Genomic DNA, 18,477 nt, shown 5'->3' with positions numbered 1-18,477 from the left:
TGCTGGCAGCATTGGTTTCTCCTGAGACCCTTTTCCTTGGCTTGCAGACTGCTACCTTCTCATTGTGTCCTCACATTGTCTTTCTTCTTCTTCTTTTCTTCTTTTCTTTTTCTTTTTTTTTTTTTGAGACGGAGTCTCGCTCTGTTGCTCAGGCTAGAGTGTAATGGTGTGATCTCAGCTCACCGCAACCTCCACCTGCCGGGTTTAAGTGATTCTTGTGCCTCAGCCTTCTGAGTAGCTGGGATTACCGATGCTTGCCACCATGCCTGGATAATTTTTGTATTTTTAGTAGAGATGGGGTTTCACCATATTGGTTAGGCTGGTCTCAAACTCCTGACCTTAGGTGATCCGCCCACCTTACCCTCCCAAAGTTCTGGGATTACAGGTGTCAGCCACCATGCCCGGCCATGTTGTCTTTCTTCTGTACTAATGCATCCCTGGTGTCATATTGGATTAGGACCCTACCCTTATGACCTCATTTAATCTTAATTACCTCCTTAAAGGCATTATTTCCAAATTAAGTTACAGTGGAGGTTTGAACTTCTACATATGAATTTCAAAGGGACACAATTTAGTCCATAACATCATTAGACAACTGAAATATATTTTACCAAATTATTTTATCTACCTGTTGAATAGTTCTTAATCTGTCATTTTAAGTAACACATGTTGGATTTTTATTTTTTTCTGTAAACCAAAACTTTTAAGTTATTAATATATCATATTTAGCATATATTGCTAAATTCCTTGTGAGTCAAATTTACTAAAGCTAATTTTTTAATTTTTAATATTTTTATTATGTTTGTTTTTATAGATTTAGGGATAGTGCAGTTGTTTTACATGGATAATTACATTGTGCTGAAGTCTGGGCTTCCAGTGTAGCTGACACCTGAATAATGTACATTGTACACAATAGATAGCATTTCATCCCTCACCCCTTTCCCATCCTCCCACCTGTTAGCATCTCCAATGTCTATTGAATGACCATCGTTACCCACAGTTTAGCTCCCACTTACGAATGAGAACATGTGGTTTTTGACTTTCTGCTTCTGAGTCATTTTGCTTAGGATAATGGCCTCCAATTCCATCCACATTGCTGCAAAATACATGATTTCATTCTTTTATATGACTGAGTAGTATTCCATTAAAAATATATATATTTTTAATCCACATTTTTAATCCAATCATCTATTGATGGACATTTATGTTTATTCTATGACTTTGTTATTGTAAACAGTGCTGCCATAAACATAATGAATGTGTGTATACAATGATTTCTATTTGTTTGGGTAAATACCCAGTAGTTGGATTGCTGAACTGAAGTTAGTTCTATTTTTAGTTTTGAGAAATCTCCAGACTGTTTCCCATAGAGGGTGTACTAACTTATATTTCCACTAACTGTATAAGTGTTCCCTTTTCTCTGCATCCTCACCAACATTTACTGTTTTTTGACATTTCAATAGCCACTGTGATGTGTAAGATGGTGTTTCATTGTGGTTTTAATTTGCATTTCTTTGGCGATTAGTGATGTGGAGCATTTTTTCATATGTTTGTTGGCTGCTTGCGTGTCTTCTTTTGAAAAATGTCCACTTATGTCCTTTGCCCACTTTTTAATGGGATTATTTGTTTTTTTCTTGTTTGCATTTCTAATAGATTCTGGATATTAACCTTTTGCCAGATGCATGTTTGTAAGGATTTTCTCCCATTCTGTAGGTTGTCTGTTTATTCTTTTAATTATTTCTTATCTTGTACAGGAGCTTTTCAGTTTAATGAGGTCTCATTTGTCCATTTTTGTTTTCATTGCATTTCCTTTTGAGGGCTTATCTGTAAATTCTTTGCCTAGGCCAATGTCCAGAAGAGTTTTTCCTAGGTTTTCTTCTAGGATTTTTATGGCTTCAGGTCTTACATTTAAGTCTTTAATCCATCTTGAGTTAACTTTTGTACATAGTGAGAGATAGGGGTCCAGTTTTATTCTTCTGCATATGGCTTTCCAATTTTACCAGCACCATTTCTTGAATAGGGTGTCCTTTCCCCAATGTATTTTTTAATTGCCTTTGTCAAAGATCACTTGGTTGTAATAATGTAACATTATTTCTGGGTTATTTATTCTTCCATTGATGTATGTATCTATTTTTGAACCAATGTCACGCTGTTTTGATTATTATAGTCTTGTATAATTTGAAGTCAGGTAATGTGATACCTCTAGCTTTATCATTTTTGCTTAGGATTACTTTGGCTATTCAGGCTCTTTTTTGCTTCCATATAAATTTTAGGATTATTTGTTCCAATCCTGTGAAGAATGACATTGGTAATTTGATCGGAATTGTATTAAATCTAGACATTGCCTTGGGCAGTATGATCATTTAAATTATTTTTATCCTTCCAATTCATGAGACTGGGATGCTTTTCCATTTGTTTGCGCCATCTATGATTTCTTTCATCAGTATTTTTCAGTTTTCCTTGTTGAGATATTTCACTCCCTAGCTTAAATGTATTCCTCGGTGTTTTTTTTTTCTGTAGCTATTATAAATGGGATTGAGTTATTGATTTGGTTTCCAACTTGATCATTATTGATATATTGAAATGCTGCTAATTTTTGTACATTGATTTTGTATCCTGAAACTTTACTGAGTTCATTTATCTGTTCTAATAGTTTTTTTGATGGAGACTTTAGGTGTTTATAAACTGAAAGTTTGGGGTGTACTGGAGTGGACACCAGGTGGTCAATAAAGTGACCTTTTGTGCCTGTCCAGTTAGAGGTAATAAAGGTTTATATCTTACCCTTGTGTACCAACTACATGGTTGGGGGTGTGTCTGAATAAATATGAGAGAATGATATTCAAACACTCAAATTTGTTTTTTGCTGCTCACTTCATTTTCAATTTTCACCACTGGAAGTCTAAATGGATGTTTTAGTAAGGATTCCCCTTTCGTTTATTTTTTAAAATACCAACACCTATAACAGGAATCAAACACCAAGTTCTTTTTTTGTTTGTTTTTTTAGTTTACTTTAAGTTCCAGGATATTGGCTGGGTGCGGTGGCTCATGCCAGTAATTCCAGCACGTTGGGAGTCTGAGGCAGGTGGATCACCTGAGGTTGCAAGTTCAAGACCAGCCTGAGCAACATGGAGAAACCCTGTCTCTACTAAAAATACAAAATTAGCCAGGCATGGTGGCACATGCCTGTAATCCCAGCTACTCGGGAGGCTGAGGCAGGAGACTACCTTGAACCCAGGAGGTGGAGATTGTGGTGCTGAGATTGCCCCATTGTACTCCAGCCTGGGCAACAAGAGTGAAACCGCATCTCAAAAAAAAAAAAAAAAAGTTCCAGGATATATGTGCAGAACATGTAGGTTTGTTACATAAGTATACATGTGCCATGGTGGTTTGCTGCACCTATTAACCTGGCACCTAGGTTTGGGTTTGTTACATAGGTATATGTATGCCATGGTGGTTTGCTGCACCTATCAACCTGGAACATAGGTTTTAAGCCCCAAATGCATTAGCTATTTGTCCTTATGCTCTCCCTCCCCTCCCCACACCCCGCTGCCGCCCAACATGCCCTGTGTGTGTTGTTCCCCTCCCTGTGTCCATGTAAACACCAAGTTCTAAGTAGACTTTTTTCATTTTAAATAATGAAAATAATTTAAAATTATTGTTTATAAATTTATATTTTGTAAAATATACATAACATAAATTTTACCATTTTAACCATTTTTAAGTTTATAGTTCTTTGGCATTTATCACAATCACATTGTGTGTAACCATCATTACTATCCATCTCCAGAGCTTTTTTATCTTCCCAAACTGAAACTCTACATAGTAAACACTAATTGTCTCTATGTCTCTCCCTTGATTCCCTGGAAACCACCATTCTACTTTCTGTTTTCATTAATTTGACTACTCTAGGTGTCTCATAAACAGAATCGTAGAATATTTGTTCTTTTGTGGCTGGCTTATCTCAGCATGTTTTCAAGGTTCATACACATTGCATCACGTGTCAGAATTTCTTTCTTAGGCTGAATAATATTCCATTGCATGTATATACTACATTTTGTTTATCCATTCTCCCATCAGTGGACAGTTGGGTTGCTTCCACCTTTTGGATATTTTGAATAATGTTGCCACGAACATGGGTGTACAGATATTGTTTGAGTTCTACTTTTACTTCTTCTGGGTGTGTACCCAGAAGTGTAATGCTAGAATATAATGCATTTCTCTGTTTAATTTTTTGAGGAATAACCATATCATTTTCCACAGTGGCTGTACCATTTTACCCTCCCACCAGCAATGCACAAGGGTTCTAGTTTCTCCCATTTTCTTATATTTTCTGGTGCTTCACATCCTAATGGATATGAAGTTGTAAGTCATCTTGATGTGAAATTGTTTTATCAATTCAGAAGACAAAAGGTGACTGGGAAAACTCAAAACAGAGAAGCCTGCCTTGTTAAAAGAGGAGTGGAAACAAGGGCATAGGAAACTTGGTCTTTGATTTCATTGGAAGAGAGATAAATATAACATACTGTACTTAGAAGAACTCTTTACAACTTAGTCAGTCTTATCAAAATTTTAATTTGCTAAAATAAAGTCATTGTAGATATGCATTCTTTAGACTAGAAGAACACTATCCTTTTTAAGCCTGAAGTGCTTTTTAAAATGTATTTTGTATCCTCATATGTTTTTAGTTCTAATTAAAAAAATCAGTAGTGCTATATGTCTTTATGCTTTAAACGTTTCACTTCTGCAACCACACGTTTATTGTATTAGAATTATATTAGAATTTCCAGTTACTTTAATCAGTGGCACATGGGCCCCTAAACTTTTTAATGTAAAATTTTAAAAACTGCATCCTGAAGAAACAGTTTCTAGTATTACTTTTTATGGTCTCTGAAGTACTAAGATATTTTTAACTGTAATTATCCTGAAAGATAATATTTATCTAAGGTGAGTGAGACCTGGAATATAATTCCTTGTGTAACATAAAATGTAATATTACATTGCAATCTGATAGGAAAGATCACCATCTCCAACTTTCTTGTGGCAATTTCTCATCATAACTCTTCTTTAAAAGGTTTTCTAACTTTATAATGTATGAAGCAATCATGGAACATATAATGTAGGGGATTGTAGTCATAGTTGAAAAAAAACAACATCTAACCTTGGTATTTATCAAAATTCTGAGACGTAACAATCAATGCACTTATCTATAGTGTTCTTAAAATAAGAGGATAGAAACAAATATTGGCATAAATTTGTATAAGTAATTTCTAGTTAGTATTTGGAAATACAGAAGAGAGTGAAATAACTGTAATCAATTAGCTGTCAGTATGGCAGGACTCTCCTCAGCAAGTGGCTAACATGCTATGTTGCAGTGGTCCTAAGAGTCAGGAAGGTGTCACTGGGAGGAGCTCTGCCAGTTGTGGATGCCCTAGAACAAGCTTGTCCAGCCCGCCGCCTGTGGGCCACATGTGGCCCAGGATGGCTTTAAATGAGGTCCAATACAAATTCATAAACTTTCTTAAAACACTATCAGATTTTTTGGCGATTTTTCTTTTTAGCTTACCAGCTATCGTTAGTGTTAGTGTATTTTATGTGCGGCCCCAGACAATTCTTCTTCTTCCAATGTTGCCCAGGGAAGCCAAAAGACTGGACACCCATGCCCTAGAATGAGGAAGAGCTGACAAGCAAGGGAATGTCTGTGTTGCATGAATACATGCACTTTGCAATGGTGATAGGGCCCAGGGGTAGCAGGAAAATTGTTCCAGCCCCAGAAAGGACAGCTGTGGTTGTCCAAGGTGGAAAGACAGGATTCATCTCAGAGACTGAAAGAAATTCAGTGTGGCAAAAGCACAGCATGCTAGAGGGAAAGTGGCAAGAAATGAAGCTGAAGAGATAAGCAAGGACTTACAATCATCAAGTGCCATGTAGACCTCTTTAATGAGCTTACGCCCTAGGATAGGAGGAAGCCATTCAATCACTTTATAGATTCTTAACTCTCAATGAAAAGAATTTGCCTAACTTTGATGCTTGAAGTACAGGATTACGAGCAAATAGAATTCAGTCTCACAATAGGCTGCATTAAAAATTGTTTTCAAAGAACACATTATGGACTTCTGGACATTAGACTTTGCAGCCCCACCCTTAACACTCCCACCAAGGGGAACACATCCTACATGGGATAGGAGAATAAAAAAGAGTTGCTGGTCATATTTTTTAAAAAACATAGGTTTAGATCATGAAAAAAATAAAAACAGGTCATTCGTTTTGTAGAAACATATTGTTTCAAAGACTTGGAACCAACCCAAATGTCCAACAATGATAGACTGGATTAAGAAAATGTGGCACATATACACCATGGAATACTATGCAGCCATAAAAAATGATGAGTTCATGTCCTTTGTAGGGACATGGATGAAGCTGGAAACCATCATTCTCAGCAAACTATCACAAGGACAAAAAACCAAACACCGCATGTTCTCACTCATAGGTGGGAATTGAACAATGAGAACACATGGACAAGGGAAGGGGAACATCACACACCGGGGCCTGTTGTGGGGTGGGGGGAGGGGGGAGAGATAGCATTAGGACATATACCTAATGTTAAATGATGAGTTAATGGGTGCAGCACACCAACATGGCACATGTATACATATGTAACTAACCTGCACGTTGTGCACATGTACCCTAAAACTTAAAGTATAATTAAAAAAAAAAAGTGAAAACAGGAATTTCAAGTATAACTTAAGTTCTTCACATCAGGTTAATTTTGACCATAGAATGGATTGACAAGATTTTAATATATGAAATTTTTCATTTTTCTCTGGAGAAATTTCTTGAATCATTTTGGTAAAAATGAATATGGGAAGAATCGAAGGAGATTTTCTTCTTCTGACTTGTAAATTTCAACATCTTTTTAAAATTCCTTACCAAATTGTACTGTCAGAAAACTGTGAGCATGCACTTGAAAAATTTTATCACATAATGCAAAATAGTAAATTAACTTTTATTATATAAAACATATTTTCTTATTTTTTTCTCTCTCATCATATTTTCTTCTCTTTGCCCTTTTTCTTCTCTCCTCCAAAACATCTGAGGAGGTACTGTAATTATTTTCATACTCATGATTTTCTCCTCTAATGAGTTACATTTGATAAAAGATGGTTATCTCATTTGATTTTCTGACATTTCTATGAATTAGCACAAATCATCAGAACTACTAAATTTAAAAATTCCTTTTATTCATATGATTTCCTAATTTTGGGGGGTCATTTTGTTTAGAAATAAAATTACTTTTGGGAAATTCTGTAGTGGGGTTGGAATTAACTCAGGTCCTGAGTTAACAGTTAAGTGACTATGAATTTTTTTGACATTTTGAATAGCATTCCAGTAGTTAATTCTTATCTATGTTTTGTGTTTGTTTTCTTCCTACTGTAAGGAGTAGTGATGCCCAAGGTTGTACATTATCTTTAAACTTCCCAATTTTAATTTTGAAATGAATATTTCTTTTCCTATGAAATATTAATGTGTGAATCTCTTTGACAAAATGACATATTTACTTTGAAAAAACCGTATATTAATTTACGTAGTTTGCAGTTACAGTTACATAGCTTACAAAGTTACATAGTTACAGTTACATAGTTACCAAAAAAAACCCACTTTTTTTGTTTTTTAAAACAATTTTATTGTACAATTTAGAGCACAGGAATTGTTCCTGCTTTGCTACTTTTAGTACAAGTCATTTCATGCCTTTGTGATCCATCTTGCTCCTTTGAAAATGAACAAACATATGTATTTATATATTAATAACTCACCTTGTTTCACAAAGGTTGTAAATCTGTGTCTAAAAGTGTGACAAAAATGACCTCAGAAATATGTAAATGAGAAAATGGGTGGAAAAATAAAATGAAGCTAAGGTTATTTTTGGACATGCATAAAGTGATTTCTCTTGGTAGAGATGGCCGTGAATGTGCTTTGGAGCTTTACAATCATAATTGCCAAAAGAGTAGTATGGTTTGGCTCTGGGTCCTCACCCAATCTCATCTCAAATTATAATCCCCATATGTTGGGGGAGGGCCTGGTGGGAGGTAATTGAGTCATGGGAATGGACATCCCCCTTGATAGTGAATTTCCACAAGATCTGATTGTTTGAAGGTGTGTGGTACTTCCTCCTTTGCTCTCTCTCTCTCTCCTTCCCCCATGTAAGATGTGCCCTACTTCCCTTCACCTTCCACCATGATTGTACGTTTCTTGAGGTCTCACCAGCCATGTAGAACTGTGAGTCAATTAAACCTCTTTTCTTTATAAATAATAATAAAATTATTGTTAATTATTGTAAATATGTAATAGTTGTATATTTTCATGGGGGTACATATGATATTTTGATACAACATATAATTATCAAATCTCAAGTATTTATTATTTCTTTATGTTAGGAACATTCCAGTTCCACTTTTTAAGTTATTTTGAAATATACAATAAATCATAGTTAACCATAGTTGCCCTATTGTTCTACTGAACACTAGATCTTATTCCGTCTGTCTAACTATATTTTTGTACCCATTAACCATCTCTTCTTTATCTCACCACCCCCATTACTCTTCCCAGACTTGGGTAACCATCATTTTACTCCCTCTCTCCATGAGACAAAATTATTTTTTAGCTCCCATATGTGAGTGAGAACGTACAATATTTATTCTTTTGTGCCTGGCTTATTACATTTTACATAATGTCCTCCAGTTCCATACATGTTGTTGCAAGTGACAAGATTTCATCCTTTTTTATGTCTGAGTAATATTCTATTATGTATATGTACCATACTTTCTTTATTCATTCATTTGTTGATGGACTTTTAGGTTGATACCATATCTTGGATTTGTGAATAGTGGTGCAACAAACATGTAAGTGCAGCTATCTCTTTGACATACTGATTTCCTTTCCTTTGGATATATACCCAGCAGTGGGGTTGCTGAATCATGTAGTAGTTCTATTTTTAGTTTTTTTGAGGAACCTCCATACTGTTCTTCATAGTGGCTATACTAATTTACATTTTTCATTTCTCTGCATTCTCACCAGCATCCGTTATTCCATTTTTTTTTTTTTAGTAAAAGCCATTCTTACTGGGTTGAGATGATATCTTACTGTGGTTTTGACTTGTATTTCTCTGATAATAGTGATGTTGACAATTTTTTATATACTTGACCATTTGTATGTCTTCTTCTGAGAAATGTCTATTCAGATATTTTGCCTATTTTAAAATCAGATTATTTATCTTTTCCTATTGAGTTGTTTGAGCTTTTTATATATTTTGGTTATTAATCACTTGTTAGGTGGTAGTTTGCAAATATTTTCCCCCATTTGTTGGCTGTCTCTACTGTGTTGATTTCTTTGCTGTGAAGCAGCTTTTTAACTTAATACGATCCCATTTGTTAAATTTCTGCTTTGGCTTCCTGTGCTTTTTAGGTCTTATTCAAGAAATCTTTGCCAAGACCTACATCCTAGAGTGTTTACCCAGTGTTTTCTTCTAGTATTTTCATAGTTTTGAGTCTTATATTTAAGCCTTTAATTCATTTTCGTTTGAGTTTTGTGTAAGGTGAGATATAGGGTTCCAGTTTCATTCTTCTGCCTATGGATGTTCAGTTTTCCCAGCACCATTTATTGAAGACTGTTATTTTCCCAGGCCATGTTCTTGGCACCTTTGTTGAAAATGAGTTTACTGTAAATACATGAATTTACTTCTTGTTTCTCTGTTCTGTTCCACTGGTCTATTTGTTTTTATGCCACTGTCACGCTGTTTACGTTACCATAGCTTTGTAGTATAATTTGAAGTCAGGTAATGCAATGCCTCCAGCTTTGTACTTTTTACTCAGGATTGCTTTGGCTATTCAGGGTCTTTTGCAGTTCCATATAAATTTTAGGATTATTTTTTATTTCTGTGAAGAATGCCATTGGTATTTTGATATGTTTTACACTGAATTTGTATATTGCTTTGGGTAGTATAGACATTTTAACAAAATTGATTCTTCCAATTCATGAACATTGGAATGTCCTTCCATTTTTTTGTCCTCTTCAATTTCTTTCATCAATGTTTTATAGTTTTCCTTGCAGAGATATTTTACTTCTTTGGTTAAGTGTATTCCTAGGTGTTTTTATTTGTGGCTATTATAAATAGAATTACTTTGTTGGTTTCTTTTTCAGATTGTTTGCAGTTGGCATATAAATATGCTACTGATTTTCGTAAGTTGATTTTATATTCTTCAATTTTGCTGAATTTGTTTATCAGTTCTAATATTTTTTTGGTGGAGTGCTTATGTTTTTATAAATATATGATCATATAATCTGCAAACTAGGATAATTTGACTTTTTCCTTTTCAATTTTGATGCCCTTTATTTTTCTTGTTAAATACTCTAAGACTTATAGTGCTATGTTGAATAAAAGTGGTGAAAGTGGACATCCTTGTCTTGTCCCAGATATTAGAGGAAAGGCTTTCAGTTTTTCTCCGTTTAGAATGGTATTGATTGTGAGTTTGTCTTCTATGGCTTTTGTTATGTTGAGGTATGTTTCCCCTATACCGAGTTTGTTGAGAGTTTTTATCATAAAGGGATGCTGAATTTTGTCAAATGCTTTCTCAGCATCTATTGAAACAATCATATGATTTTGTCCTTCATTCTGTTGGTATGATATATCACATTTATTAATCTGTGTGTTTTGCCATCTTTGCATCCCTGGGGTAAATCCCATTTAATCATGATGAATGATCCTTTTAATGTACTTTTGAATTTTGTTTGCTAGTATTTTTGGAGGATTTTTGTATCTATGGTCAAGATATTGGCCTGTAGTTTTCTTTGATTTTGTTCTGGCTTTGTCTGGTTTTGGTATCAGCTTAATACTGGCCTTGTAGAATGAGTTTGGAAGTATTCTCTCCTCAATTTTTTTAAAAAATAGTTTGAGTATAATTGGTATTAGCTGTTCTTTACATGTTTGGTAGAATTCAACAGCGAAGCCATCAGGTCCTGGACTTTTCTTTGATGGGAGATTTTTAAATTACTGCTTCTATCTCAATACTAGTTGTTGATCTATTCAGGTTCTTTATTTCTTCGTGGTTCAATCTTCGTAGGTTGTATGTGTCTAGGAGTTTATCCATTTTATAGGCTTTCCAATTAATTAGCGTATAGTTGCTAATTATAATCTCTAATGATCCTTTGAATTTCTGTGGTATCAGTGGAATATCTCCTTTTTCATCTCTCCTTTTATTTATTTGGGTCTTCTGTCTTTTTTTTTTCAGTCTGGCTAAACTTTTGTTCATTTTGTTGTCCTTTTAAGATACCATCTTTTTGGTTTTTGATCCTTCATGGTGTTGTTTTCATTTCATTTATGTCTGCTCTGATCTTTATATTTTTCTCTTCTATTAATTTTGGTTTTGGTTTGTTCTTGCTTTTCTTGTTCTTTAAGATGCATCATTAGGTTATTTGACTGTTTTCTGCTTTTTTGATATGGGCATTTATTGCTATAAATTTCATTCAATGCTGCTTTTGCTGTATCCCATAGGTTTTGGTATGTTGCGTTTTCATTTTCATTTGTTTCAAGAAAGTTTTCAATTTGTTTCTTAATTTTTTAACTGAACCACTAGTCATTTGGGAATATATTTAGTTCCATATGTTTCTACCATTTTCAAAGTTCTTCTTGTTATTGATTTCTATTTTATTCCATTGTAGTTAGAAAAGGTACTTCATATGATTTCAATGTTTTTAAATTTTTTGAGACTTGTTTTGTGGCATAACATATAGTTTATCCTTGAGAATATTCCATGTATTGAGGAGAAGAATGTGTATTTTGCTGCTGTTGAATAAAATATTCCATAAATATCTATTCAGTTCATTTGGTCTATAGTGAAGATTAAGTCTAATGTTTCTTAATTGGTTTTCTGTCTAGATTATCTGTCTAATGCTGAAAGTGGAGTGTTGATGTACCCAGCTATGATTATATTGAAGTCTATATTTGTCTTTAGTTCTGGTAAAATTTGCTTTGTATTTCTGGGTGCTACAGTGTTGGATGAATATAATTTGGAAAGTGTTATATTCTCTTGCTGTATTATCTCCTCTACCATTATATAATAACCTTCTTTGTTCCTTTTTGTCTTGAAATCTCTTTTATCTGATAAGTATAGCCATTCCTACTCTTTTTTTGGTTTCCACTGGCATGGAGTATTTTTTTTCCATTCCTTTATTTTAAGTCTATGTGTGTCTATAGGTGAAGTGACTTTCTTGTAGGCACCATATTGTTGGCTCTTGTTTTTTAAATCCATTCAGCCATTCTATGTATTTTGATTGGAAAATTTAGTTCATTTACATTCAATGTTATTATTCATTGGTAAGGACTTACTACTGCCATTTTGTTATTTGTCTCCTTTTTCCCTCCCTTCCTTCCTTCCATCCATCTTCCTTTGTGTAAAAGCGATTTTCTTTGGTAGTATGTTTTAATTTCTTTTCTTAAAATGTTATGTATCTAAAATAGGTTTTTGTTTTTTGGCTGTCATAAGGTTTACAAATAACATCTTACAATCAATTACTTTAATCTGATGGCAACTTAACTCTTATTACAAAGAAAACAAAAACTAAAATACTCTATATTTTAACCTCATGCTTCCTATTTTTTGACTTTTTGTTATCTCTATTTATATCTTTTATATTATTTATCTCTTAAGTTGCAGTTATTATTTTTGTTATATTTGTCTTTTAGTTTTTCTACTAAAAATATGAATGGTTTACACATCGCAATTACATTGTTAGAGTATTCTGTGTTTGTGTACTTTTAGCAGTGAGTTGTATACCTTCAAGATGATTTCTTGTTGCTCACTAACCTCTTTTTTTTCTCAGGTTGAACACACTCCCTTTAGTATTTCTTGGAAGACAGGTCTGGTATCAGTGAAATCTCTCACCTTTTGTTTGTTTGGGAAAGTCTTTATTTGTTTGTGTTTGAAGGATAATTTTATGGAATATAACATTCTAGTTGTGCTTTTCCTTCAGCACTTTGAAAATGTTATCCTACTCCCTCCTAGCCTCAGAAACCTATTGTCAGACTTGTCAGAGCTCCTTTATATGTGATTTGCTTTTTTTTCTTTTGCTGATTTAGGGTCATTTCTTTATCCTTGACCTGTAAGACTTTGATTATTATATGCCTTGTGGTAGTCTTATTTGGGTTGAATCCACTTGGTATTCTTTGAGCTTCTTGTACATGGATATTAATATTTTTCTCTGGATTTGGAAAGTTCTCTGTTATTATTTCTTTGAGTAAACTTTCTACTCTGATCTCTCTGTGTCTATATCTTCTTTAAGGCCAGTAACTCTAAGATTTGCCCCTTTGAGACTATTTGCTAGATGTTGTATGTTTGCTTCATTGTATTTTTTTCTTTTTTCTCTTTTATGTACTTTGAAATAGCTTGTCTTTGAGTTCACTAATTATTTGTCCTGCTTGAGCAATTCTGCATTGAGGGACTCTAGTGCATTCTTCAGTTTGTCAGTTGAATTTTCAGCTCTAGAATTTCTGCTTGATTTAAAAAATTATTTTAATCTTTGTTAAATTTATTTGATAGAATTCTAAATTCCTTCTATGTGTTATCTTGAAGTTCATCAAGCTTCCTCAAGACAGCTAGTTTGAATTCCCTGTCTAAAAGGTCACATATCTTCATCACTCCAGGATTGATCATTGGTGCCTTATTTTGTCAGTTTGGTGAGGTCATGTTTTCCTGGATGTTCTTGATGCTTGTGGATGTTCATTGATGTCTATGCATTGACGAATTAGGTATTTATTTCAAACTTTGTGGTTTGGGCTTGTTTGTATTCATACTTCTTGAGAGGGCCTTCTAGTAGTTTAAAGGGGACTGAGTGTTGTGACCTAAGGCTGTGGTCACTGCGGCTGTTTCAGCACTATGGTATACCAGTGTTCCTGGTAAACCCAGGAATATTGCAACTCTTGGGTTACCAGGCAAAGTCTCTCACTGTATTTCCTCTGTTTCCTCCAAACAGAAGGAGTCTCTCTCTGTACTGGGCTGCCTGGAGCTGGGGGAGGGGTGATGCTGGTACTCCCATGGCCATCACAAATGGCATTATGCAGGTTCCCAGCTGAAGCCTTGCAAACCAGCACAGAACTGGGTTTCACCCAAGGCCCACAGCAAATACTGCCTTGCTTCCTCTTTTGCTTATTCAAGGCTCAATGCCATTTTAGTCAGAAGGTGGTGAATCTTGCCAAGACTGGGTCTCTGTCCTATCAGAGCTGTGGATTCCCTTCTGACTGAGGGTGGGTTTAGAAACACCATCCAGGAGCAAAGGCCTGGAATCAGGGGTTTCAAGGAATTTTTCTGGTACTTTATTTTACTGTGGCTGAGCTGGTATTCAAGTTGCGAGACAAAGTGCTCTGTACCCTTCCCTTGCCTTCCCCCAAGCAGAAATCTCTCTCTGAGCTTCACTGCCTGGAGTTGGGGGAGGGGTTATATAGGCATTGCATTCCCTTGGCTGCTACAGCTGGTGTCATATTGAGTCATGTACACCCCAAGTTCACTGCCTCCAAGACCAGTGTAGCACCAGAATAAAAGCCCATATTTTAATAGTAATGTTTTCTTGCAGCAATATTATCTGGGCCTAAAGTGTATTTTTACAACCATTATTTATTTTATTTTACTTAATGTTTCTTTTTAGATAATAACCCTACTATTGTCCTAGCTTAGAAGATACTTATTGGGAGAATGTACTGCATGCAAAATTTATTTAGCAGTAAATAGATCAACATGTATATTCAACTATTCTCATAGAGTTTTGAAAGAAAGCACTCTTGGCAAATGCAAGATGTGAATTGTAATGTTACTTAGATATACCAACATGCCACTTCCTAAACCACATCACAGTACCACCTACATAAAAGATTTTCAAATGTGGAGGTATAGGTAAATAAGTAGTATAATTTTAAATGTGTATTTTTGGATGAATTTAATATTCTAGAGAAAACTCTTAATACCCATTTTCAGTTTCCTTTATTATAAAAGGCCATTGACTTTTTGCTTTTGGAGGCCACTTCACATTCTTTCTGTACTGTAGAAGCCAAAATATTCAACCCAATTCTCAATCATAATTGACCTTTTGCTCTGAGATATCCTTATGTGGGAAAGATATTTGGGGAGCACTAGGCCCATACACATTAGTAATACTGTTAACAATAGTTTTAGTTGTACAGTTGTGTCAACATAGGCATTGTTTGGTGAGATTAACAGATATGTGATTGTGAAATCACACAAGTGAATACCTGGATGGGAGAATGAGAAGTTGAATGTAGAGAGCATTTGAGCAGATAGCAGATTAAGAAAATGAACAGACTGTGCCTGCCCTGGGGAATCCCTCCTCCCACCCCCCATCACCTCCTGGGAAGCTAGGTATGCTTGTTCTCTAGTAAAGGGAACATTAACTAAATTTCTTAAAAAGTAATGAAAGAGAACAAACTGTAAAAAGGCAGCCAAATAAGGCAAACATCTGTTACTGAACATGTCTCACTTGACTTCCTTTTAATGTTCTTAGGAATAAATTTATGAACTAGGGAAGGTTTAGCACTAATTAGCTTGTTTTCATCAAACAAAATACACCAGACATGGATGTTGAATACAAATGAAAATTTCAGTAGTAATAATAAGAAGACTTAGAAAGTTCTAGTAGCCAGGGTTATGGCCACAGGCTTTGGATATTGTGGCTGTTAATATTGTGTTGGTTTAAATTTGCAGTATTTTTTTAAAATGATCAGGTAAAATGTTTTAAAAGTCATGTATTCATTAAACAATAGATGGATCTTTAGTTATACACCTTTAGGCTGATGAGCTGTTAGAATGATCTGGAATAACAAATATAGAGCTACATAAAGGCAAAGTTTTATAACACATGCAGCAGCAGTGGTAATAGTTACAGCTTATATTAGTTGTGTAGATTTATAATCCTTTATTTGAAACTCTTGGGCCTACACATATGTAAGAATTCTGAAAATTTAAAATTTTAGAAAGGTAAGAAGATAAGTGGATTCACAATCAAACCAGTAATTACACTTGCTAATATTTGTAGCATATGCATATTCTCATCAAGTGGTAGATAGAGGCCACTATATAGGCCTTGTGTTGGTCAGCTTAGGTCAGGTTTTGCCACCCAAAATCAGGTGTTAAGTTTTACCTTTATATATATTATGAAAACTTTTTTGGTTTTCAGAGCTTTTTATACATTTCAGAGTCTTAGAATTGTAGACTTGCAGCAGTAGTACTAATAATAACAGTAGTGGTGGCAGTAGTTGGTGAAGGAGACTAGGAAAGATAAGGAGATGAGGATGCACATGTCACAGATGTGCATATACACATAGTTCAAAAGCAGTGAAAAACACAGCTATAATATTAAGAAGAGGAAAAAGGGTAAAAATGCCGAATTTAGGATGTTGTCTACATTTTGCTGTAATTTTTTTTTTCTATATTGACAACAAAGACTCATACAGTTCTTAATTTCTTTGTTCTGAAGTTGACTTTTTTTTTTTTTAACTATTCCTTTTCTCTGAAATCAGTGGCCATTCTCATTTTGTCAGGGAGTTTTCTTGTTGATTTCTCTTTTTCTATCTTCTAACACCCTCTAACACTCATTAGAAGACCACTTTTTCGACCACAGGCAAGGCGTGTTGCATTGGCTAGATGGAAGGATTGAGTCTATCATAGGGACACAAACCCAAAACTGTGACTCTTAGGGGATCCTAGTAATGAAGAATAGGTCACAAATGGTGAGACCTGGTTGGTAGTAATTAAGAGGCTACACCAAGTTGTTGTGTTAGGAAATTATCAAACAATTGATGCCATATCAATGATGAAAGATTGTTTTAAGACACTTGAGTCCTCAGTGATTGATTCCTAATCTGATTCCAGTTTTACTCTTGAACCAAACATGTAAGATAACTTTTAACCTTTGCCTTTTAACATTTGTCTTTTATCATGTGTTAAGATTTTTTAAAATTATGCTTTCAATACATATATTTTGAAGAAAACTCAGATGAGCAAAATAAGGAGAAAATCAACCATAATTATTATAACAATACTTAATAGCCACTATTTTTTCAAATTAATCTTTCTATATAGATTAACATATTTCTTACCATGAAATAAATGACAGCAATATCCTATTTATGGAAATAACTTGTTTTTTGGTTATTTGGCAATTGAACAGAGCTTTGGCAAAATGTAGTACACTATATTTGTAGTTAAGTTATTGTAGATTTAATATTTTACAAAAAATTCCTTGCAGTGGAATTTTTGGTACCTCTCCTACTCCTACCTTTTTCCTTTGTCTTTTGTTATATATGGTTAAATTGCCCTCTAAATAGTGTTGGTTTTGAATTTTTTGGATTTTTATTGCTTCTTCTATTCCAAAACAAGAGTGCATAAAAAAGGACAAACTGATAACCAACAAAAAATAGATAATCATATATGAAAAGGGCTTAGCATAGTATTAGTGGGTTATAGTAAGGACTTACTATATTATAGCTATTATTAACTTTATTAAATTATTTAAAAATGTACATTATTTCATGAAGAATTTATGATACCTTATAAAAATCTATACAACATGAAATATTACATAAATAAAGACATCAGGGGTTATGGAAAAGAAAATAGAAAATAAGAAATTAAGATTTAGGTAAGTATACAGATTCAGAATTTGGTATATTAGATGTTTGTAATAAGAAGGCCATAAATTTGGCCATGGACATTTTATCAATTAATAAAAGAGGATAAATTTTTGGTCACTTGATTCAGAGTGTTTCCATAAAATAAATGCAAACAAACCAGAAATATGTGTCATGTAGATGATAATAAAGAGGGTACTATGAAATAAATGTAATGAATACAGTTATCTCACTATATGCATAGGGGATTGGTTCCAGTATCCAAATTAGTATTCGAGGTTCTGAATTGATATTCAGCAGATACCAAATTCCAGTAATGTTCAAATTCCTTACGTAAAGTCGCATACTATTTTTTGTATAACCTGTACAAGCCCTCCCCTATACTTTACATCATCTCTAGCTTACTTATAATACATAATATGATGTAAATAGCATGTAAATAGTTTTTATACTGTATTGTTTTTTCCTTGTATATTTTTATTGATGTATTCTAATTTCTCATTGTTTAGTAAAAAGCATATTTTTTCTTTTCTTTTCTTTTTTTTGTCACCCAGGCTGGAGCGCAGTGGCACGATCTTGGCTCACTGCAAGCTCCACCTCCCGGGTTCACGCCATTCTCCTGCCTCAGCCTCCCAAGTAGCTCAGACTACAGGCGACAGCCACCACGCCTGGCTAATTTTGTTTTTGTATTTTTAGTAGAGACGGGGTTTCACCGTGTTAGCCAGGATGGTCTCGATCTTGGGATCTGCCTGCCTTGGTCTCCCAAAGTGCTGGGATTACAGGCATGAGCC

At 34.4% G+C, this 18,477-nt stretch overlaps 1 protein-coding gene across 4 annotated transcripts in view; it reads left to right on the top strand.

The window, feature by feature from the left end:
* Positions 1-18,477, top strand: part of IQCM (IQ motif containing M) — a 471,732-nt gene that overhangs the window by 121,440 nt on the left and 331,815 nt on the right. The window lies entirely within an intron of this gene.

This window comes from Gorilla gorilla, chromosome 3 (assembly GCF_029281585.2).
Source record: "Gorilla gorilla gorilla isolate KB3781 chromosome 3, NHGRI_mGorGor1-v2.1_pri, whole genome shotgun sequence".
NCBI lineage: Eukaryota > Metazoa > Chordata > Mammalia > Primates > Hominidae > Gorilla > Gorilla gorilla.
This window is presented reverse-complemented; position numbering and strand designations above follow the sequence as displayed.